Genomic DNA, 25,000 nt, shown 5'->3' on the forward strand with positions numbered 1-25,000 from the left:
GTTATTGATTTTGAAAGAGAACAGCTGCCATATTGCTGATCCAAATTATAACTGACTGTTACATTGACCTGCAATGTCAGAAGTCTCATTTTTTTTTCATGCTGGTTTTCTATATTACACACACACACACACGCACACACACACACACGCACACACACACACAAGCACGTACGCACTCGCATGCACATGATCACACGCGCATGCACACACATGCACGCAGACACATGCACACACACATACGCACATATATATATAGACATATCTATATACATATAAAATCTTTCTTTTTTGAATATATATATATATACGTAGATATGTATGCTTGTAGGTATGTATGTATATGTGTGTATGTATGTATGTATGTATGTACGTATGTATGTACAAGGTGTTGGGGTTAAATTATATAGATAGCACAAAAGGAAAAAAAATGTATTTTAAAAAATCAAAATTATCAACTACATTATGGCTGGGAGAAGACAGTTTATTCAAAGCAGCTACCCTCAGCCTCCGCTACGGCTGCAAGACGGCTCCGGAATCTAATGCATTCGTTTCAAACTGTGTCTTTGGGAAGATCTTCAAGCACCTCCTGGATATTGGCCGCCAGCTATCCTTGTTGATGCAGACAGAAGTAGTGGTGTCTTTTTCAGTCGAACTCTCCTCACATCGATTTGGTTTTGCGTCCATTTCTAAGTTAAATATCCTTACTAAAGATAGATAGATAGATAGATAGATAGATAGATAGATAGATAGATAGATAGATAGATACATAGATAGATAGATAGATAGATAGAGAGGGAGAGAGAATTGGAGAGGGATAGTTTGGTAAATATGGTAAGGTTAGATAGAAGTAATGAAGGAACGGTCAGTTCATATACCGGTGCACATAGATTTCAAATTTTCCTAAGAAATAAAATGAAATGAAATCTGATAGAGTAAAGAAAAATATTTATATGCTATTATATTGAAGAATTACGACAGATTTAAGCATTCTCAAACTATAGTCCAGGAGTTCTCAATCATTCTTTATATATGGACCCTTTTGGTTACTATTTTATTCTGGCCCCTCATCTTCTGTGCGGCGCAACCGCCTTTTTTCATTTCAAATTGTTTTAAACCCAGTATTTTCCTTGATACGCAAAATGAAATATGAATATATTAAAATTTCCCCACTGACCATGAAGAAAAGAAAAGCCTTAGCATTAATTGTTAGTAATTCTGAACGACGAAGGAAGATCATTTCAAGAAATTTTGATTTTCACGTGCTTCAAAAAATGAGCAATTTGATCTCTGCTTTGGAAACGGAAGAAAGACATGGAGAAAATTTGGCCTTCGTTAGACCTCAACAGTATATAGAGAAGTTCACATATACACACATTTTACTCATTTGCTAAACAGTATTTTTTATAACTGGAAGTCAGTCAGTCTATCTATCTATCTATCTATCTATCTATCTATCTATCTATCTATCTATCTAGCTAGCTAGCTATTTAACTATCTACCCATATTCGCATACACATATTATATATACACACATATACAAAGTTAGATAAATAATTAGATACATATAGTATATATATGTATATTCATATGTGCATAGATATTATTATATATATATACACACACATACACATACGCGCGCGCTCATATATGTAAATATATAAGTATTATTATAAATATAGATGTGTATGCGTGGGTGCATGTGTGTGAACATGCATACTAACACATGCAAGCATACACAAACATATTCATGTTTGTATCAACATTTGACTATGTACATGTATACAGAAGCGTATAATCCGACCTGAAAGCATACACACACCCAAATAAACAGAAGACCTGGAACCCGTGTATATCAGTGAAAGGAAGCTTCATATAAATATAAAAGCAAAACTCATGAGAATCTTCAATAATCCGAGTTACCCATATAGAACATAGACAAATATATCTTTGTCACGAATGGGGAAGAAATATAGCAACATAAACAAAAACAACGACACGATCACACTCGTCGCCACCATCATGGTCGACTTCACCATCTTCAGGAACATTGTTGTTATTTGTTTAATTTCAAAACGGATGGCGTTGCTTTTTTTTTTAACATCCTGTAACGTTACAGTGTTATAAATTGTCGGTGTTCTTGTTGGCATTCTTGTTGCTGTTCTTGTTGTCGTTGTTAGTGAGGCTGAAAGGGAACAGCTGTTAAATTGTTGGTCCAAATCATAATCAACAGTTATAATGACATTTAATGTCAAAATTGCCATAATTCTCTCTCTCTCTCTCTCTCTCTCTCTCTCTCTCTCTCTCTCTCTCTCTCTCTCTCTCTCTCTCTCTCTCTGTATGCGTGTATCTGTTATATATATTCTTTTATACATGCATATACAGACATTCACATATACACAAAAAGATTCGTTCACACACCCATATTATACATACACACACACACACACACACACATATATATATATACACACATTTATATATATATATATACATATATACATACATATACATGCACATACATACATATATATATATTTCCAAGTAAGTTTATCTTAAAAATTTGATGCGACTCTACCCAGCACTGTTCTCTCTCTCCCCCTTTCGGTTTCTCTCTACCTTTCTCTAATTCTTTTTTCTTCCCTTCACCGTTTTCTATCTCTCACTCTCTCTCTCTCTCTCTCTCTCTCTCTCTCTCTCTCTCTCTCTCTCTCTCCCTCTTCCTCCTTTACTCTTTTTCGTTGCTCACACGTGACCATCGTCCATCTTCCTCTTCTTCACGTGATCATCTTTCTTTTCCTTCAGTCTGTTGCACAGACCAGTCGCATTTTTATCTGTCTCCTCTCTTATCTTTTCTCTTGTCAAAGAATATTCCTCCAGCGTTCGCTCCCTTACTCGTCTGGCCTATCGTCCCTCCATGTTTGTTTTCGTTTGGTTTGTTGTATGTCTCCCCTGTCCTATTTTTCTTTGACCCTCCGCAAAAATCCCAAATTTTATTTTGGTTCGCCGGGGCAACTGTTTTTCGAAACCTCATATTGTCGTTAATTGCTCGAAATATGGAGTAGATGAACAGCCGACAACTGATGAAGGGTTGTTCTTTATGTTACTTGTCTTGTTTCTCATTTGTTTTTCCCGTTGTTCGCATACCCAAGTTTGCCTTCGTATTTCATGTTTACGTTTTGTGACGTCCTGTAGCCATATATGTATATATGTATATATATATATATGTAAGTACATACATATATGCATGTATACATGCATCTATATATATATATATATATACATACATTGACAGGGGAGATAACCGCCCAAGAAGCGTCTCTAGGATCACTAGACAAGACGAGTTTCGCCTATCGGTCGTAGGCTCGTCAGTAGCGACTACTCAAACGGGCAATGGTCTAGCTAAATCTGGCTGTCAGTATATATATATTTTACCATAAAATATATGGCTAATTTAGCGAAATGCTAATGCTTATATTAAAAATTAATATAAACAGCTAGGCGCACCCAGTCAGTTATGTATATATAGCGTGCTTCTAAGAGCATTAAGCGTTTTAACTCTTATTCCTTTCAAACTTTTCGTTTATGGTATTATTGCGTCTAGCTGTCTATCTATATTAATGGTGTGTGTATGTGTACACGACCTAACTGAGTGGAGTTTCTATGAACTAAATCAGAGTACTATTGACAGAATATGGAACATGGAATTTTCTCCACCATTAGGGTAAGAGAAAATTAAACATGACGTTTATTCACTGTGATAAAAGGAGGTGGAATATACCGGCATGTAGATTGAACCGGTAAAGAAAAGACTGAGGTTCGAATTTCACAGAATATGAGAAAGAAGTCAAACTGGATAATACACTGTTTTACTTCGCCTAGTGATTCGAGAATGTGTGGAGGTAAATTTCATGTTATACGCAATTATGAAGAACAAACTATTTTTCTAGCTACCAACCTAACAACTAGTATGCGTATGCAAGCTTTCTTACCTAGCTTTCCGTCACTGTGTCCATTAATGTATTTTTCAGTGAATATGTTGAGATACCTATTCGTACATCTGTATTACTTATCTATTTTAGTGCTTGCATTCCCCTTACTTATAGCCTTACTTAGTTTGCATATATATTTTAGTGAGTGTGTGAGTGCGAGCGTGCCAGTGCGTTTGTCTGTTCACATGCGTGGATGGTTTGCGTCCATACAACGTACGTGTGTGTGTACGTATACTTGTACGTAAGCATGCATCACTTTCTTCAATTTGTGGACATCGTAAAATTCTTCAGCCAAAATCACATTTTTCACAGCCCAGTTCAAACAGTAAACTAGTTTTTCGTTAGATTCAGATGAACGCTTCTGTTTCCTTCTTTGGTTAAATCTTAAATTTATATGTGACAGTGAGGAACACCTTAGTTTTTCTTTTCCTTTTATCTAGTTTTTTTTTTGTCTCTCTCTCTCTCTCTATATATCTTCTACCAGCCTTGCTTTTTATCTTAATTTAATTTTTGTTTTATTTTCGATTTATTTTCTGTTTAGTTATTTATTTATTTTTAGTTTTAGATTTTTTATCAAGTTTTTTGTTACCTTCTGTCAATGCCGGGGTGGAGAGAGGAGTTGAGCGGCCATCACTTATAAAATGCCCCAACGGCCAGCGCAAGACCAGTCTTCTAACAGTCAATTCCAACTCCTTCGCCAAACCAACAGAAGAGTGGTAATGGTGCCTTCAAATAACCAGTGCTCCGGGTAGGCTATATTCGTCAGCCTTGGAGGGCAAGCAATCTAGGATAAGGAACACTCTGAATTCAAAACCAGAGGAGCAAGGACCTGCTGTCTTGGCGGACTACCTTCGTAGAGATAGAATTAATGGAAATTCGAAAAAGTTAGGAAGAAGTATGGTTTAGATACAAAAGGCCTGAATGTTGTAATTGAAGAATTGAAGCAAAATATAGTTGCAAAAAAAAAGCTAACTAGGTTTGAACAACGGATTAAGCAATACCAGCAAACAAATTGTTTAGAACCGACCCAAAAAGATTTTACCAAGATATTAACGACAATAAAAAACGTGAAATAAAGATTGTAAAAATAAAAGCTTTAAGATCTATCCATAAATAAATGCATACATACATACGTACGTACGTACGTATGTATGCTTATATAAATGTATATACAAGCATAAACCTCACATGAACTTGATCGCCCAGGCTATCGTAACAGGCATTTGCCTTATGTATCGCGATATGGAAGTGAACCACAAATCACATGGTAAGGAGTCTAATTTTCTAACTATACGACCAATAGCTGCACCTATGTGTTGAAGGTGCCATATATATATATATATATATATATATATATACACACACAATGATATACATATATATATATATATATATATATATATATACACACACAATGATATACATATATATATATATATATATATATATATATATATATATATATATATATATATATATATATATATATATGCATCGATATACACATATAAATACAAATGCACATACACAAACACACACACACACATACACGTACGCGCGCGCGCACTCACGCACACATAAACTCACACCACGATAGACACGTAATCATAAATACATACCCAAGTGTTTGTCTTTTATTTCCTTACAAAGATACAAACAACGCTGTTAATCTCTTCGTTTTTCTTTATTTGCTTTCTTTCTCCCCTCTCTGTAATGCATACATATATATACACACATATACACATACAAAATACACATATATATATATGCGTGTGTGTGTATGGGTGAGCATTTTAGTGTGTTTGTGTTGTTATTTGTCCTTTTAAAATCTTTTCTGCCTTTGTGTTTAGTCTTTGTTGACAGAACTATTTCGTACTAATTGTTGTTATGGTATGTTTAGAAATATTTCCATGCACTTGGCGTTGCAAACACTCCCCGAAGTACACTCTAGCTGACAGCAACAAAAAAGGAAAAAAAAAAAAATAAAGCAACTAGATAAATAAAGGTATTGAATAGACAAACAAATAACAATGTGTATGAGATGTAAAGTAAAAGTTTTTGTTTTTTTTTAATCATTCTGTAAGAAGTTTGTACTTGGGTGGATACAATGTCTTTTATTTGCTTGGGCAAAAAAAAAAAAAAATAGGCCTGGAAACAATGAAATTATGACAACACAAATCTATTGTGGTGAAAATCTAATGTAGACGCCATATCGACAGATGAATTTCATCTAAGAGCAGATTATTAAAATATGGAAATTCAATGGTACAACAAAATACATTTTATCTCTGTGTTATAATAATAGATTTCGCAGCAATTGGAAAGAAAAATTATACAGGGAATTTGAGGGATTCCTTATAGCAGCTACTTAGAGAGAAAATAATGAATAGTTTTGGAGAATATTTTCACAAATAAATCTTGAATCGTTTTTTGCAGACATCCACTGACAGATATCTTATTCATGTCGTTCGGTTTCCAAAATGGCGGAAATCTTCCTTTTCACAACTTTGTATCACCAAGCTAGACATGGAGAAAACAATCTTATAATTCTAATGCAGTTGATTTAACAATACATAATAACATGAATACTTTTACGGATAAACAACTAGTATATACTATTAAGGCAGTACTCGGTAATAACAGGTATTTTAGTATATAAAACAAACCCACAAAATTACACAAAATAATCTTTTGCGATGTTTTCTTTTAATTTTTTTTCCATTTAAGAAGAAGCACATTCATATAAAAATACCATACATAGTTTACAAACTGTTGTTACTAAAATGTTATTTACTTTGATCTGTTGATGTACATCAATCATTTGGAAACATAAGTTTCAGCTGATTGATGATAAAATTACAATATAAGTTAAATCTTGAAAAGTTCTCAGATAATATCTAATTAAGCTTTGAGATATATAAACACAGCTTAAGATGACAAGAATACTATGTAAAATACCCGATAGGAAAACTATTGTATCTTACAATCTTTATATACTACGTCGGTGGGAAAATGTTTATGCAGGATAAATACAATTGAGAAAAGATATGATTGAAAAGAAATGTTATCTCATATTGATTTATCGATTGAAATAAAATTGAAATTCAAACATAATTTCATTTAAGATTTAAAAACAAACAGTGACATTAATTAAAAGCTTCCTATGGAGTGTCACATAAGTATTTATTAATTTTAAATAAAAATGATAATTTTGTAAAAATTGCGATTCACGTGGTGAAAATGGAGTAAATTTCATTGCATAAAACCTCATTTTCAAAAATATGTGCCCTGTCGTTATGTTAGAAAGCATTACTTATGTTCCTTTACGTCGCAAGTTTATCCCCTGCTGTGTTCGTCTATGCTTTGCACCTGTCAAAGGTTGATTAAATAAGTACCAGTTAAGGCGGCGAGCTGGCAAAAGCGCTAGCACGTCGGGCGAAATGCTTTGCGGTATTTCGTCTGTCTTTACGTTCTGAGTTCAAATTCCGCCGAGGTCGACTTTGCCTTTCATCCTTTCGGGGTCGATAAATCGAGTACCAGTTGCGTACTGGGGTCGATCTAATCGATTGGCCCCCTCCCCCAAAATTTCGGGCATTGTGCCTAGAGTAGAAAAGAAATAAGCACCAGTTAAGTATTCTTCAGCCGATAGTTTTGTATGGCGACAATTTGAGACGCCTTCTGTAAGAGTGGTTCAATTTTAGTTGATTACATTAACGATTGTACTCTGTTGGCTCTAGTTTTATAGATATCTGTCTATTTACAAGAAAGATAACTTCTCCTTACTGTAATTGGATGTAATGCTCCATGACACATCCACTTTACATAATTCTGAGATTGAAACTGTATGACAAACTATGTGACTGGATGAATTTCGATTTGCAGGCAAAATTCACCCGATGGGCTTCCATACTGCTTCCATCTACCCAATTTCCTTCCCACAACTTGGATTGGATCGTGCTTACAGTGAAAGGCAGAACATGTTTATAATGGTATGTAACAGAACTGTAGCCGATAACTCTTAGTAGCGAATAGATGTTCATAACTACACGTTCATATCTAATTCTATGTCTGTGTGTCCTCCGCCCCCCATATATATATATATATATATATATATATATATATATATATATATATATATATATATATATATATATGTATATATATACAGACACGCGCGCACACAGCCACTATAGCCTATACTCTAGGAGCATAGAAATGTCGTTAGCCGAAGCTGCTTGGCATGTACGTTGTGAAATAGTTTTTGTTCGCATACTGTCATTCAATGACCTATCAGTGTTGACAAGTGACGATACGTAAAGCTACAGCTATTTAACGTAAGGTATAACTAAGTTTTTAGCTGAATTCGTTTTTCTGTGGCTAAAAAGGCAAGGTGCTTTTCCTTCTTTCTGACAGGAGTGACGAAAATGTTTTTATAGTGGAAAACCTCGAAAGGACTAAGGACGAGCATTTTCCCTTTCCAACAAATTCTTATTAACTTCTACAAGTTCTGTTTAGAGAAAAAAGAAGGGGGAGGTGCATTTGCTAAAATTGTGGCGTGAGTGGCGATAATACTCTGGATAAACGGAATAAGTTTCAGCATGCTCCTGTAAACCGGAGATGTGAGCAAGAAGGTGGCATTTGTCTTTGATGCTTAGAGTAATCATCACTCTGGTGTTCTTTGATAATCACTAGGTGATTCTCCTCTTTTTGGTGTGTCGATCTTCTACTTGTGATCCGGCTTATGTTTTGTAATACATTACTGCAATGTTTCCTCATCTTATTGCTCTTGTAACTATGGCAAAGAGTATCATTTGAGCGCCGAGAAAATTACCTGTAGAATTTGTTGCATTTCCTTATGTTATGTATTCAAATCTCGCCGTGGTTAACATAGCTTTACAATGAATCGAGGATGGAGGAAAATGTAACAGTCTAATACTAGGGTCGATGTAGTCGACTAATCTTCTCCTAAAATTACTAGACTTGTGCCCATTTTTATCAATATTATTACCATTATGAGGCGGCGAGCTGGCAGAAATGTTATCACGCCGTTACGTTCTGAGTTCAAATTCCGCCGAGGTCGACTTTCCCTTTCATCTTTTCGAGCGACTCATCTCTTCCCCCAAAATTGCGGGCCTTGAGGCAAAATTTGAAACTATTATTATTACCATTACATTAATAACAAGAGCACTCAGAGAGCACAAACCACCACCAAGGCAACACCAACATCCTCTCAGCGATTAGCCAGAGATGATTTTTAAAATGAGAATATCTGAAATAAACTCGACTGTTCTCACAAACGAGAATACTAAAAATAAATCCGATCGCTCTCAAAAATTAAGTAAAAAACAGGAAAATAATCCAAAATCCTTGTCCGATACCGCATCGATCCCAAAATTTAATCAGTTTGTACCAGTCACCGTACCAAACATCCCTGAAAGTTTCATCCGAATACATCCAGCAGTACTTTAGATATCTTGTCCACAGGCAAACAAATAAACAAACCCAAAACACCTGAAAACAATACCTCCGCCTTCACTAAGGCGGAGGTAATAATTATAATAATGATATTATCATTGTTAAGGTAGTGAGCTGGCTGAATCATAAGTAAGGTGATTAAAACACTTAGTGATATTTTGTCCGTCTTTATGTTCTGAGTTCAAATTCCCCCGAGGTCGACTTTGCCTTTTATCATTTCCTGGTTGATAAATTAAGTACCAGTAAAACACTAGGATCGATAAATAAAGTGTTAGTGAAATATTCCAAAATTTCAGGCTTCATGGCTCTATCAGACAGGATTCCTACTGCGCTCTGTACTGCTTAAATCTAAAGTTGATTATTAATTTTTCCATTTTTACACATAAACTTCTAGCATTAACACTTAAAATAGAACAGCAGTCTACATGTGTGTGTGTGTGTGTGTGTGTGTGTGTTTGTATGCTGAATTAATGGAGACCAATTTTCCATACCGCCCCCATGAGGTCTCTCAGTTGAACCCTTGTCTTGGATCAATGGAATTGTTACTCTAAAACGCTTCTTTCTCTCACCACCTTCAACTGTACTAAATAGCTCGTTTAGTCTTCTAGACGGCGACTATATTCGCTGATTCTTTCATTTTATATATTTTTCATTCTTTTACTAAACCTACTTCGTATCAATTTCCTCAGGCAAAGTTTAATCTTCCGTAACTGCCCAGAACTTCAAGCCTAGGAAGACCGCTCCTGGTAGCAATACACGCACGCACACACACACACACACGCACGCACACACACATAATTTTGTGTGAAATAATCTTTAAAGATCAAAATTTATATTAAAATAGAAAAAAGAACAAAACAATAGGAATATAAATCACAAAAGAAAGACAAACGCGAGAATGTCGCCAAATTCAGCCAAATAACACATATCTAATGTTTTAATCTGGAATCCTTTCCATCTCTAATTCCAATTCTTTGTCTCGTTTAGGTGCAGACATGTTTGTGGGGCGAAGAAGATCGCCACTTTACACCCACGGGGTTTCGGATTTTGTCCCACCGCACGGCACCTTGGGCAAGTGTCGATTACTATAGCCGAGGGCTGACCATTACGTTGTGAGTGAATTTGGTAAAGAAAAATTGTATATATTTATATTTGTGTGCGTGTGTGTGCATATGTGTGTGGATGTCTGTGGGTGTATATATATATATATATATATATATATATTTTTTTTTTTTTTTATTACAATTAAAAGAGTAAAGGTTTAACAATTAATAATTTTTACCAAGCCCTTCGGTATGTAAACACCATTATCGATGGAGAACTTATTTAAAAGTTCTTATACATTTATAAACATATATATATATATATATATATATATATATATATATATATATATATATATATATATATATAGATATAGATTCAAGGCTTGAATATGGTACTTATGCGAAGGCACCCGAATATCACATCCCAAAAGGATGGGTGATTAAAATCAAACAATAAGCAACACGGATTTCAAAAGTGATTGCAGTACGCACGTTTCATGCTACTTCAATTTATTTAAGTAATGTGAGCATTACCTTAAATACAATATGAAGAGCAATCTTCAGCTGCACGAAAAAATGCAGAAAAAAGACATATTACAAATGTGGCAACATATTAAAACCAAGTGGGAGAGAGCATACATAAAATCCAAATGTGAGGAAGAATATATAAGTCCATCTTGACATAGCAGGGTCTATCAGGCTAGTAATTGATTCTAGACAAAAGTTTTAACTGTCTCAGAATTCTATTGTTTCTTATCTAGTGGTGATAGCAAAGGGACAATTACTTCTAAAGAGAGGGAAGGTGTAAGCAGTATGCATGGACAAGGCTATAAAAGTATTAGAATCTAGAGGTTTCACTGGTCATAGTAGTATCAGGTCATTTTATTACTATCAAAATGTTGAGGAATTAATGTTGAGGAATTATAGCCCTAGGTATGTGGGTCAAATAGGTTTTTTACTTTTAGTCTGAATAGAGTAACAGTATAGTGGTACGGACAACAACAGAATTCTAACTAATGTTTACACAATAAGAGGTATGTTAATAAAATAAAATGGAATGTAATTATCTTCCACAAAAATCATGAAATAATGTCAATATTGAATTCAGGGGCTCTGGATAGGGTGTAACATTTAAGGATATTAAGTATATTAAGTATATAGTGATCATGAACACTATCTTGAATTATCTTTAAAGAAACTTATTAGCTGACGATAAGATAATGATACTATTTAGGAGACACATAGGTAAGCCTTATTTATATAATGTGAATAAAAGATAAAAATTATTATCGGATTTATATTAGTTTATAATAATGTGTATACTGATGTTTAAGGGACTGAGAAAAGAAAGGATGTTAGGAAATAACAAGGATAATCAATACAGGAATCTGATGATTGATTTAAGTAGATTAGATGTTAAGGATAGAGATCAGGAATATATGTTGTAAAGTTTCAATTACCAAAATAAATATGTGCTAGTTGATAGTTCTAGATGACTATAATAGAAGTAAAGTACTATACATTTTGATAACTTTAGTTATTTAAATAAAAGTCCTATTTTTAAAAAAATTTAAAAGTGCGAGTAGAGCAATGCACACATGATACCCTAAGGTCTAATCTATTATTGACAATTACTTCTAAAGAGAGGGAAGGTGTAAGCAGTATGCATGGACAAGGCTATAAAAGTATTAGAATCTAGAGGTTTCACTGGTCATAGTAGTATCAGGTCATTTTATTACTATCAAAATGTTGAGGAATTAATGTTGAGGAATTATAGCCCTAGGTATGTGGGTCAAATAGGTTTTATTATATATATATATATATATATATATATATATATATATATATATATATATATATGCTTTAAGAGCACCCCAATGTTGTCTGTCAAGTGCTTATATACCCTCAAATTAGACTTATTTAACTTAAAATTAAATTTATTTATCTTAGTCAATGCACAGTGATCGCTTATGAGCTTTGAGCGTATAACATTATTTATAATTATTTACACACACGCAGACACAAACACAGACACACACAGACAAACACATACACACACACGCACGAACACACACACACACACATACATTGTACTCTCTCCGTTTTTTTTATTTTATTTATTTACTTTTTTGGCTTTTCTGTTCTCTTTCCATTTTCTGACGAAAAGCGTAGCCTTGAAACGTCAAAAACGTTTTTCACTCTTTCCGAGCGTCAAACCAATACACCTGCTTGTTGTTCCCTCCCCTGTATTCGTCTTGTATTTTCTGTAAATTTGAACTTTATATATATATATATATATATATCATATATATTTGTGCGTATGCGTGTACGTGTCTCTTTTTGTACCCAGCTCACCTAACAACTGATGTTGGTTTGTTTATGTCCTCGTAAGTTAGCGATACGGCAAAGGTAGACGATAGAATATGCGCCAAACTTCAAAAATAAATACTGGGGCCGATATGTTCAACCAAACCTTCCAAGGCGGTACCTCATACTGAGGTACCACTTTCGCGATTTTGGTCAAACAAAAGATGAAGGATAAAGATATATCACACGCTACACCAGATTCCATTCCTTACTGTCATACAGAGCAGCAGAAATATCATTCTCAGGGATACAGCTGTCAGAAAGATAAGTTTTGATTTCGGTTGTTTCGAAAAAAATACCCCCCCCCCCCAAGAAAAGCTCAGCGTTTTACTTCCGCTGTTACAATTTAGTAATACTTCAAGCTTTTCATTGAAAGCATTACTTGGTAGTTACAAACTCACTGCTATATTTGATATTCCTAGTTCAGCTTAGAGTAATAACTAACCTAAATAGTCAGCTAATATATCATTTATATAAAAAACTAACGAATTAAAACATTTAATAACAACCTTCCCATGACTTCTTGTACATTTTTTGCTTATAATATAAATATGCTACTCAATTAAATCTTAATTTTTGCTCTTTCTTTCATTGAAATAATTTCTACCTGTTTGCTTGTTATTTCATCAGTGGGAAGGTAGATTCGGGTACAGTTGTGTCTGAAGGTAAACGGCCGATCCCACCTGATCACTGAATAATACACTGTTAATCTCAACGAAGCAGTAATATATGCAGAGTAAATCCCGTGATAAACCAAATATATCCGGTTTCATATTGACTAGCAAAATTAACCAAACAGTACTCTTAAGGAGTCAAGACGTTCGCATCTTTTAATATATACCCTACATTCACAATACAGGTGAAAGTTTTATCTTTTGCCTTTTATTTGTTTCAGTTACCGGACTGCAGCTATGCCGAGGCACCTCCTTGAAGAGTTTTCGTCAGGATACGTGGAGATGGAACAGGAGATAGAATAAATCTGTGACATGCGCAGACTGGAAGTGTTATAGTAGCCAGTGTAGTTCATATAGTTCTTGTCAGTTATTTAATCCTAATTTCACCTTATTCAATTAGGATAGTTTCTTTGATACAAAGGTCTCCCGTGTTGCATTTCGTGGCTTTGATGGATACAGTAAAGTCTTTCACCTGATACTTCAGCAAGTGTTTAGGGATTGAATTGGTTGTGCGCACATGGTATCTGATGCAGATGTGCAGTTTTCAACTGATACTTCCTAAGTCGGAAACACCACATTTGCTGCGAACCACATAGATCACCGAACACGATTTGTACAACTAGACAATGAGCACTCTCCGGTGCTGTTTACGATACAATTTCTAAATAACAATTTCATCAGGGATGGACTGGATTGCCCCATCTGTATGTTTAGTATCTTCTTGCGGATCTTTTGATGGATGGCAGCGATTCTACTGTCTTCGAAAGCATGTATCATAGCTATCTTACAAAGATAGTTGACTTTAGCACTGTTTATATCCCATTTTTTGGCGAAAGGGGGTCGTTGTCCCGTAAGACTTTGTAAAAATGTTTAACTGCATCTGTCACTGAACGAAAAATTTCATTTTGCAAGAGGTGAAAGAAATGCCGTGACATATTTTTTTCTGACGCTCCAACGATTCTGCCTGCTCGCTGCCTTATTGCATTTAAAATAATCTAAAAATATATTTGTTTCGATAACAACGTATAAGCCGAAATAATCACCCCACCCCCCACCTGCCAATAATTTTCTGAAATTTTATTTTATTCAACATACCTGGAGGCATTTTAACTGGAAATGTAATATGTCCCAAACATACACTGCAAGATTTTTTTTCCGACGCTGCAACGAGTCTGCCAGATCATCAGCAGGATTTTATTCAAATAGAAATATCTCGTTGAACTTTTCAAAATTACTTAACAGTGTCACTTGTAAATATGTTTCTTTCCCGCCAATTACATTCTTTCTTTCTCTCCTCTTTCATATATGCAACACCATGATGTTCCCATCGACCATTACTGCCTTCAGCGCTAACGTTTATTCTTTTGCCCTCCATGTTTAAACTTTTTTTATACTTTCCTACACCAGATATTCTTCTATTTAATTGCAAAATCTCTATTATTTTTTCTCTCCCGCCACACACTTTTACACTCCCAACCTCTCACATCAGCGTTACTTCCTTTTCACGTGTTTTTGTATTTTATGTCTTTCGCACACTGTTTATTACTTGCTGTTGATGTTGTTGCTCCTCCTCTTCTTCTTCTTCTTCTTCTTCTTCTTCTTCTTCTTCTTCTTCTTCTTCTTCTTCTTCTTCTTCTTCTTCTTCTTCTTCTTCTTCTTCTTTTTCTTCTTCTTCTTCTTCTTCTTCTTCTTCTTCTTCTCGTTCACTCATTCTTAAGCTTTTAACGTGATTTCATGTGTCTACAGAAACCTCTGTATTTATATAAGTCACCGAGTACGTGTCAATGTCACTTTGTCTAAATGCTTTCTTCCCCTTTACAAGCATTTTTTTTTTCAGCTGACAATAGACAAATTGCACGACATTCAACAGAGGTGGTTATAAAACGGTGCCATGGCACCGACTAAGCCCTCTGCATTATTTAGATCTACAAATATGAAACAGCTAAAGCAGTCATAATGGTAAATACGTGATAAAGAATAACAAATGGGGGAAGCCACAAACAAATATAGGATCGAAGAACCGTGTACGTGCCAATGGAAATGATTTTAAGAGCTTTCAGCTTTTAAGTGCACAAAGAGTGCAAAGAATTCATTTCTAGTTGACAAACAATTATACCTACCTTTTAGAGACGAGTCAAACAAGAATGAAATGATTAAGCTTCCGAGATACTTAAGAAGAAAAAAAAAGAATAAAGAAAATTATAGGAATATGAAATACTAGAAGAATAGAAAACGGGATTTTGTTAAACCGTAAATAGATTATCAGTTCATGAGAATGATTATCATGTGTTAAAATGAAAGAAAAGAAATCGCTAAATACTGTATTTTTCTTATATATGTTTGAGGTAGATAATAAAAGAGATTTCGTCAGATTTGCGAGTCACTGCTCTAGTTTCCAAAAACATTGAATAAGACCAATGAGGAGTGGATGAAGTAAGTACAGAGAAGTATATTTTACATGGGCTCAGGAATTTTCTGAGATATCAGAAAAGGTTTTCTAATATTGCCGACTAGACAAGGTCGTCAAGCTGGCAGAATCGTTTGCACGCCGGGCAAAATGCTTAACGGCATTTCATCTGTTTTAACGTCGATGTTGATTTTGCATTTCATCCCTTCGCCGATGTTGACGTTGCTTTTCATCCTTTCAGCATCAATTAAATATGTACCAGCTAAACACTGGAGTCGATGTAATTGACTTATCCCCTCCCAGAAATTGCTGGCCTTGTGCCAAAACTTGAAGCCAATACTGTTGTCTCGCCTTCTCAGGATGGAAACGACTCTGCAAAGAACTAACTATATAATCGTTGAGAAATTTCTACACAGCAGTCCTGACCTTCATCATATTGGGTTTAGGTTAAGGTGACGAGCTGGCAGAAACGTTAGCACGCCGGACGAAGTGCTTAGCGGTATTTCATTTGTCTTTACGTGCTGTGTTCAAATTCCGCCGAGGTCGACTTTGCCTTTCATCCTTTCGGGGTCGATAAATCAAGTGCCAGTTGCGTACTGGGGTCGATCTAATCGACTTAATCCCTTTGTCTGTCCTTGTTTGTCCCCTCTATGTTTAGCCCCTTGTGGGCAATAAAGAAATAAGAAACGCTAGTACGCCGGGCGAAATGCTTAGCGGTATTTCGTCCGTCTTTACGGTCTGTGTTCAAATTCCGCTGAGGTCGACTTTACTTTTCATCCTTTCGGGGTCGATGAATTAAGTACCAGTTACGCACTGGGGTCGATCTAATCGACTGGCCCCCTTCCCCAAAATTTCGGGCCTTGTGCCTAGAGCAGAAAAGAATGTTGTGTTTAGGTTTAAGCTCAAATAAATATTTTAATGCGGCATGATTATTTTATGTTTAATTAAGAAAATTAATTAAACTGAAGTATGTAGGCATAAGTGTGGTTGTGTGGTAAGAAGCTTGCTTTCCAAACACATGGTTCCGTTTTCAGGCTCACTGCATGATAGCTTGAGCATTTGTTATCTACTGTAGGCTCGAGCTGACTAGTGTCTTATGAGTTAATTTCGTTGATAGAAACTGAAGGAAGACAGCCATGTGTGTAAGTGTATGTGTATGTGTATGTGTGTGGGCGTGCGCGTTTGTGTTTGTGTGTGCATATGCATATATATAGGCATGCCTGTATGTATATATGCAGCTATGGATGCAGGCATTTATGTATGCAGGCGTATACGCATGCAGGTATATACGTATCTACGTCTCTGTATATGTGTGTGTATATGTGCGTGTGCGCACGTGCGTCTGTGTCTGTGTCTGTATCAATGTCCTTGTATTGTATCTGTCACCCACCACCGCTTGGCAACTTGTGGTCGTTTGTCTGCGTCCCTTTTGCTCCGATCTAGCAGAACGGCACAAATGATCGATAGAATAAGCACAAGACTAAAATATAAGTACTGGGGTTATGTATTGTGTTCGACTAAACCCTTCAAGGGTTTTCGCTATAAATGTTGATAGAACATGCATATACATTTGCTGTTTAACCCCATATGAGTTTTGATTAAACAACCCTATGTCCAAGTCGTCCCCTCCATAAATACCACGTTCCATTTTCTATACAATATCCTGTATCGTTTACTTGTTTCAGTCATTAGACTGCGACCGTGCTAAGCAACCACCTTGAACAAGTTGTTGTTTTTAGTCGAATGAATCGACCTCAGTACCTACGATTTAGTTAAGCCTGGTACTTATTCTATCGGACATAAACACACCCAGACCGGTTTTCAGGCTGTGGTGGCGTACAGACACAGACACAAAGACACAGGGAAACACACACACTCACACACACAAAAACACACACATATACACGCACATACACACACATATAAACAACGGGCTTCTTTCAGTTTCCGTCTACCAAATCCACTTACAAGGCTTCGGTCGGCTCGAGGCTGTAGTAAGAAGGCACTTGCGCAAAGGTGCTCCGAAGTGGGACTAAACCCAAAACCATGTGGTTGGGAAACCAGTTTCTTACCATATAGTCATGCCTGCGCCTAATATATTCAGAAGCACTACTATGAGGTGGTTATCTGGCAAAATCGTCAGCGCGCCGGACAAAACACTTAGCGGCTTTTCTTCCGGTTTTACGTCCTGAGTTCAAGCCCAACCCCGAAACTGCTGGCCTTCTGCCAAAATTTGAAGCTAAAATTATATATTGTGATACATTGTACACTAATGTACTACAATGTTGTGACGTCTGTGTTGATGTCATTATCTTTCACATAATTGTATACACAATGGTAAGTATGTTTCTTTGTTTCTTTCTTCTATTCTCTATCAGTCTCTTTATATATATATATCTTTATACATCTCTTTATATATATATATATACATATTTACGCGTGTATATATATATATATATATATATATGTGTGTGTGTGTGTGTGTGTGTGTGTGTGTGTGTGTGTGTGTGTGTGTATTTATGTATACATGTACGTGTGTATTTATATGAATGTATGTGTATGTATGTGTGTATATCTTTCTGATCGAATGATTAATCAAATTATATCATTCTCTCTCTCTCTCTCTCTCTCTCTCTCTCTCTCTCTATCTCTTTCTCTCTCTCTCTATCTCTTTCTCTCTCTCTCTCTCTATTTCTCTCTCTCTCTCTCTCTCTCTCTCTCTCTCTCTCTCTCTCTCTCTCTCTCTCTCTCTCTAAACACACACTCCTATGTACGTACGTATGTATGTATACATCTACATACATATGCACGTACACACATACATATACATATATCACTTAATTTCCTTTCTTAATATTCAATCTGATCGAACAATGTATATTGAATTAATTGTGCAACATTCTATTTAACATAAGGTCACCCAAGAGAGCCAAAAATATATTTTAGAGACAAGCTTCTCACTGTTTAACAAATAATATTGAAGTAATATTTTATCAAAGAGAATATCTTTGCTTCAATAAACCACTACAATTGACCAACACTCTTGTTTTCTTAATGTTCTTAAAGGTGACCATTTAATATTGAGCTATTTTATTTAAGCAATATTTTGGTACAGACAATAAGAAATAATAAAATATATCAATTTGTAGCAGGGTACACAAGTCATAGGATAATCATCTAACCAAATTAGAAATAGCAGCCAAATCTCCCTCAAAGAAATATTACATTATATCGTCTCATAATATTAAGAAAATGTGTATGAAGCGTATCACACATAACATTTGGTTGCTGAATCGATGCTATCTATGGCAATGCAAACGGAAGAATATTGAGACGTGGCTGTGTGTTAAGAAGCTTCCTTCTCAAGCACATGGTTCCGGATTCAGTCCCATTGCATGGCACCTTGGGCAAAAGTCTTCTGCTATAGCCTCGGGTCGACGAAAGCCTTCTGAATGAATTTTGTAGACGGAAACTGAAAGAAGCCCGTCGTATATATATATATATATAAATTTTTAAATATACTCAAATACCCAAAATTTCAAGGAGTTCCTGCCTTAAAAACAGGAACTACACCACAGTTATTTTGTGTTCTTTGCTACATTGGTTTCTATTAACCCATTTATTCTATCCGAAGAATTTTTATTCATTAAGATAGAAGAAATACATATAATTAAATATATATATATATGTATATATATATATATATATATATATATATATATATATATATATATATATATATATATATATATATATATATATATATATATATATATATATACATATATATATACATATATATATATATATATATATATATGTATTTATGTGTATATTTGTGTGTCTTTATCCTCCCACCATCGCTTGACAACCGATTTTGCTGTGTTTAGGTCCCCGTAACTTAGTAGTTTGGCAAAAGAGACCGATAGAATAAGTACAAGGCCGGAAATTTTGGAGAAGGGGCTATTCGATTACATCGACTCAGTGCGTAACTGGTACTTATTTTATCGACCTCCCTCGAAAGGATGAAAAGCAAAGTCAACTTCGGCGGAATTTCAACTCAGAACATAACGAAAGTCTGGGCGGACGAAATGACTCTAAGCACTTTGCCCAGCTTGTTAACGATTGAAGCAACTCACCACCTCGGCAGCAATAACATTTCTAAGAGCAATAACTTTAACTTTTTACATTATATTTCAAATAGATAGCATCGTGGTAATAGAGCAAGGCATGCAAGTGCAACACTTGTATAGATATAACTTTGTAAATAAACAGATGCTGTTGTGGCTGGAGTTATTGCTGTTATTTCATCCTGTTTAAGCAGAATTATAATCGAAAGCTTTCCCGGCATGGCCAAAACGCCTTTTATTTTAGACGGTCTGTATCTTTTTACTTTTCTTGAAACCTAGAACCCATAAAACCGATTACTCGGTTTCCATGATGTAGTAAGTGACTGGGATTGCAAAGTTGCCTTGAATGGGACGGCGTTCTGTTTCAGGGTCAAAGGACAGAAATCTTTGATAGGTAACATATGACTTTTTCTGTTAATCTCCTTCTCTCCTTCTCGGTCTCTTGTTGCCGAGTCACGAAGCTACGGAGACATAAACAAGCCAACACCGGTTGTCAAACGGTGGGCGCGAGGAACAAATACAATTCAAAGGCACACATATACATAACACGAGATACTGGACGGGCTCCCATACAATTTTCGTCTTTCGAAATAACTTAAAAACATTAGGTGACATGGAGTTATACTTGAAGATACTTCCTATGATGCTGCGCTGTGGAACTGAACTGGAAACCACGTGGTTTCAGATCGAGCTTATTAACCACACAGCCATGCCTGCAAGTCTATCATTTACTTTTTTAAACAGCTTAGTTTGATGAAACTGGATTTCCTTCATGATCATTTATAAAGCGCCTAATATTGGTGAAAGGAAGGGAGAAAGCGAACCTTAGACTAGATCCTTGCTGCAAGTACTTATAGCGTAGAAAAGAGTCTGCAAAAGCAGTTGCGGGCTATGTGGTGGAATTAAATCGGGTGTCATTAATTCGTTAACAGGAACAATATAATCTCTCCCTCATTGGCACAACTACTACGGCGTGATTTTCTCAAAGGAGTGTACACTATGCGGCTGCTAGATCTGTGGATAAACGTCAACAACGACTGCAATTTAACCAAAAGTGTATCCTTTTCACGGCCTCTCGTGCTGTGGATAAACATCAATAACGCTTGCATGGTAATAAAGTATTGCATTATGTCCTACGAATTTTGTAAGGGATTCTCGAAGACATTTTAAAGAAATCACTTAAATGTTTTAAGAAGAAAAAAATTTTAAATATATTTTATTTTATTTTTGCATCTATCTGTCAATTAAGCCATGTCGAAGTAGTGACTTGAGAATGTTAAAAGTATATCAATGTCATTTTGCTATTATTGGCTTCTATAAATAGATATCAAAGCACTGTTGCTTTCCTAGAATACATCAGCATTTAAAAGAGAAAAAAGAATAACAACTGTCAATTTACACTTTCTGATATCTTATCGAGATTTATTAAACAACATTGTTTGGCGTCATGAACAGCTAAAGCAACTAGTTTAATATTTATCTCTATTCAATGTTGGCTCAAATTATTTGGCTTGAAATTTCAACCGATTCACAACAAAATGTATCGCTTATCTTTCTTTATCTTACTTGTAAATTTAAGAAAAAAAAAAAAAAAAAGAATACGGAAGAAAAAGAGAAAATAAGAAATATTTCAAATTTCTCCCAAAATGAAACGATAGAAATCTATTATGATTCTATTTCCTTCCTGAACAATTTTACATTTCAATTACAGACGAAAGAGAAAAAAAAAACGGTCAGATAATCTAAACCCACCCCGTATAGAGTTTTTACAACGAACAGGAAGCGTTTGTTAAGAGAACGGAACTTTCGACAAACGGAAGATAAAAGAAACAAAACATTTTCTTTTTCAGCATTGTCTTGCTGTCATAGTCATAACAGATTGCTTGCCGGCTTCTTTGTTTTCTTTTTATCGTGATTATATATTTTTTATGTAACGTTATTACAGTTTTCGTTTGTAATTTTCTTTTTCTTTTGCTTTTATTAACAGACGTGCTTTGAAAGATAAACTGTGAATATTCATTCTAGGACTAAGTCAGATATCAATCATTCCTCATTTACAATAAATGAAATAAGCACCAGAAGGAACAAATACATCGACTAGCTAATAGACAAGTGAACCATTTTAACGATAAAATTGATGTTTAAAATAAAATATATAAAAAATTAAATAATCTTTACATTTTAAATGAACGTAAATCAAACATCCAAACAAATATAATAGCGACAGGTTGACCCTCTCTTTAAAACCTCTCTTCCAATGAATAATGAATGTGTAAATTGATTCAATCTGTTATGTTTATTTCTGACGAGCTATTTAGGAACATATTCAACATGAGAACTTTATATTTTTTTCTATATTCACCGACAATATTATACATTTTACGATTTCCCCACCAAAGATATAATATCGTTAACAATTTCAGCTCGATAACCAACGTAATTTCGCAGTCAGTATGATATCACACTAAAATAAATGCCACTTTTTCCAGCTACACATCGGATGGTATAAGTAAAGAAATAGTTGTAGTTGTTAAAAGTTTATTAATACTCTGGGTATAGCAAGAACCACACAAAGGAACACAAAGCTGCAGCATACTTTTAGCAGAGAAATTCTAAACATCTCCTCAAACGATACGCAGTCAGAACGCAAGATCAAAGCTAAATTATTTTTGCATTTATAAGCACGATTTATTGAACCTCCTATCATAAATTCTGATAGCATTCTGGTTACCCTTATTACCTCTGTATTACATCCATAAAGATTCGTGAGTATTCACTTTCATAACTGCGTCAATTATAAGGTTATCAACACATCCATACAACAAATTATACAAACCAACGAGGAAGCATGAAGGTAGTCACTCGATATGCTAAAACTTTACCAGACAAACTTTCTGCAAATCGCACCTTAGAATAATAGAAGCATAAACTGAATACTGCAAGTTTTAAATAACCATTGCCAGAAGACAAGACAGGTTTGTCACGGCTGGAATACCGCTGAAGATCTGCTAAATCTTCATTAAGAGAGCGAGCATCTACATTGTTGGTCACTTGAATCGCTAGAAATAAGGGCAAAATCTCTTACAAATACTACCGTGTGGTCTTGGTAGGTTAAAGGATGAGCTGGTTAGTATGGTCCTAGAGCCTATAAAAACACGAGACGGTCAGAATTGGAATGCCTTTCTTCATAGATTTAAAGGATCATGACTAAACAGCTGCACCAGCACCTTGTTTTATCGCGCTCTCCCCCTCTATCTTTCATTGTGTTACTGTGCCTCTACTTGTCTCTCCCCCTCTATCTTTCATTGTGTTACTGTGCCTCTACTTGTCTCTCCCCCTCTATCTTTCATTGTGTTACTGTGCCTCTACTTGTCTCTCTCTCTCTATCACTTCAACAATTATACTATAACGAACGCTACGTTTTAACATTATTTGGTTGGGTCCTAATTTACTTCTTGTTCAAATACGGTAGCTCTTCCGCTCCAAATCACTATCTAAGGTCTTCCGCCTCTCTAAAACTTGAACAGCCTTTACATAAGGTCAAATGATCAGACATTGTTAGCATCACTGAAATAAGATATACACATTGCTCCAGCATTCTTTTATCTTTCTTGTAAGTTTTAATTGCTTCACTTGTCAGTTTGTAGCCATGCTGGAACACCTCATTGAAGGGCTTAGTCAAACAAATAGACCCCAGTGCTTTTCGTCTAAGCCTATCGCTGTCTTATTTTTTATAAAACTTTAAGTACTGTGGATGTAAACAAATCAACGCCGGTTGTCAAGCTGTAGTGGAGGACAAGCACAGAGCCAGTACATAAATATATACATAGATATACGACGGGCTTCTTTCAGTTTCCATCTACCAAATCTACTCAGAAGGTTTTGGTAGGCTAAGAACTATAGTAGAAGACATTTGCATAACTTCTTATAATTCAGCCACGCCTACGTATATTCCAATATCAAAATATTGCACTTTATTTTCTGACTAATATTGTATTATTCCTCACCACGTATCCTTGCTCTTCCTCGTCCACATATAATCTGTGACGTTATGTCTCTGTTTCCTTAAAGCAAAAAAAAAAAAAAAAAAAAAAAAATCTCGAACTCTTTTCTCATGTTTCTTCTGTTATTTAGCTTTTGCTATTTTCTCCCTGACCTCTGTTATGTATTCACATAAGTTTTAACAGAACGATATTATGCAGTTTCTTAACTGTAAAGGTCGTCACCCATTGTCTGTCTATAATAAATCTAATCTGTCAATGTCTATGTCACATTGTAAATGTTGTCACTCATTTTATATATTGATTACATTATCGCTGTAACTCACCAAAAGCATGGTTAACATATAAACGTCTACTATTTTGTACGAAACATTTCATTCTGTTCAACATACAAGGCTAATCAATCTAATTTTCATTCTTGTTGTTACTGTGTGAACTGAGCTGTCCATTATCATAAGCAGATATGTCACCACCTTTCTAATTCACTAATTTCACAATGTATACCATTCTTCTTTCTTGGGAAGTAGATTTGGCAAATTATTCAACTTCTGTCTGGAGCAGCCATTGCTAATACATTTGCGACTAAAAAGGCGGTGAGATGGCAGAGTCGTTAGCATGCTGATCGTCCGTCTTTACGTTCTCAGTTCAAATTCCACCGGGATCAGCTTTGCCTTTCATCTTCTCAGGGTCGATAAAATATATACCAGTTGAGCCCCGGGGTCAATGTAAGCGTCTTAACACTCCACTGAACTTGCTTGCCTTGTGACAAAACTTGAAACCGATATATTTGCGAGTAAAATATTTCACGATCTTGACTCTGCCTGGTGTTCCATGAACATTAGGAATGAAATCTTGTCATCATGCCTGTATTCAAACAAATTTCAACTCTAAGCATTCGAATACATTTCTGT

Source organism: Octopus bimaculoides, chromosome 13 (assembly GCF_046866305.1).
Source record: "Octopus bimaculoides isolate indiv1 chromosome 13, ASM4686630v1, whole genome shotgun sequence".
In the NCBI taxonomy this organism is placed as follows: Eukaryota; Metazoa; Mollusca; class Cephalopoda; order Octopoda; family Octopodidae; genus Octopus; species Octopus bimaculoides.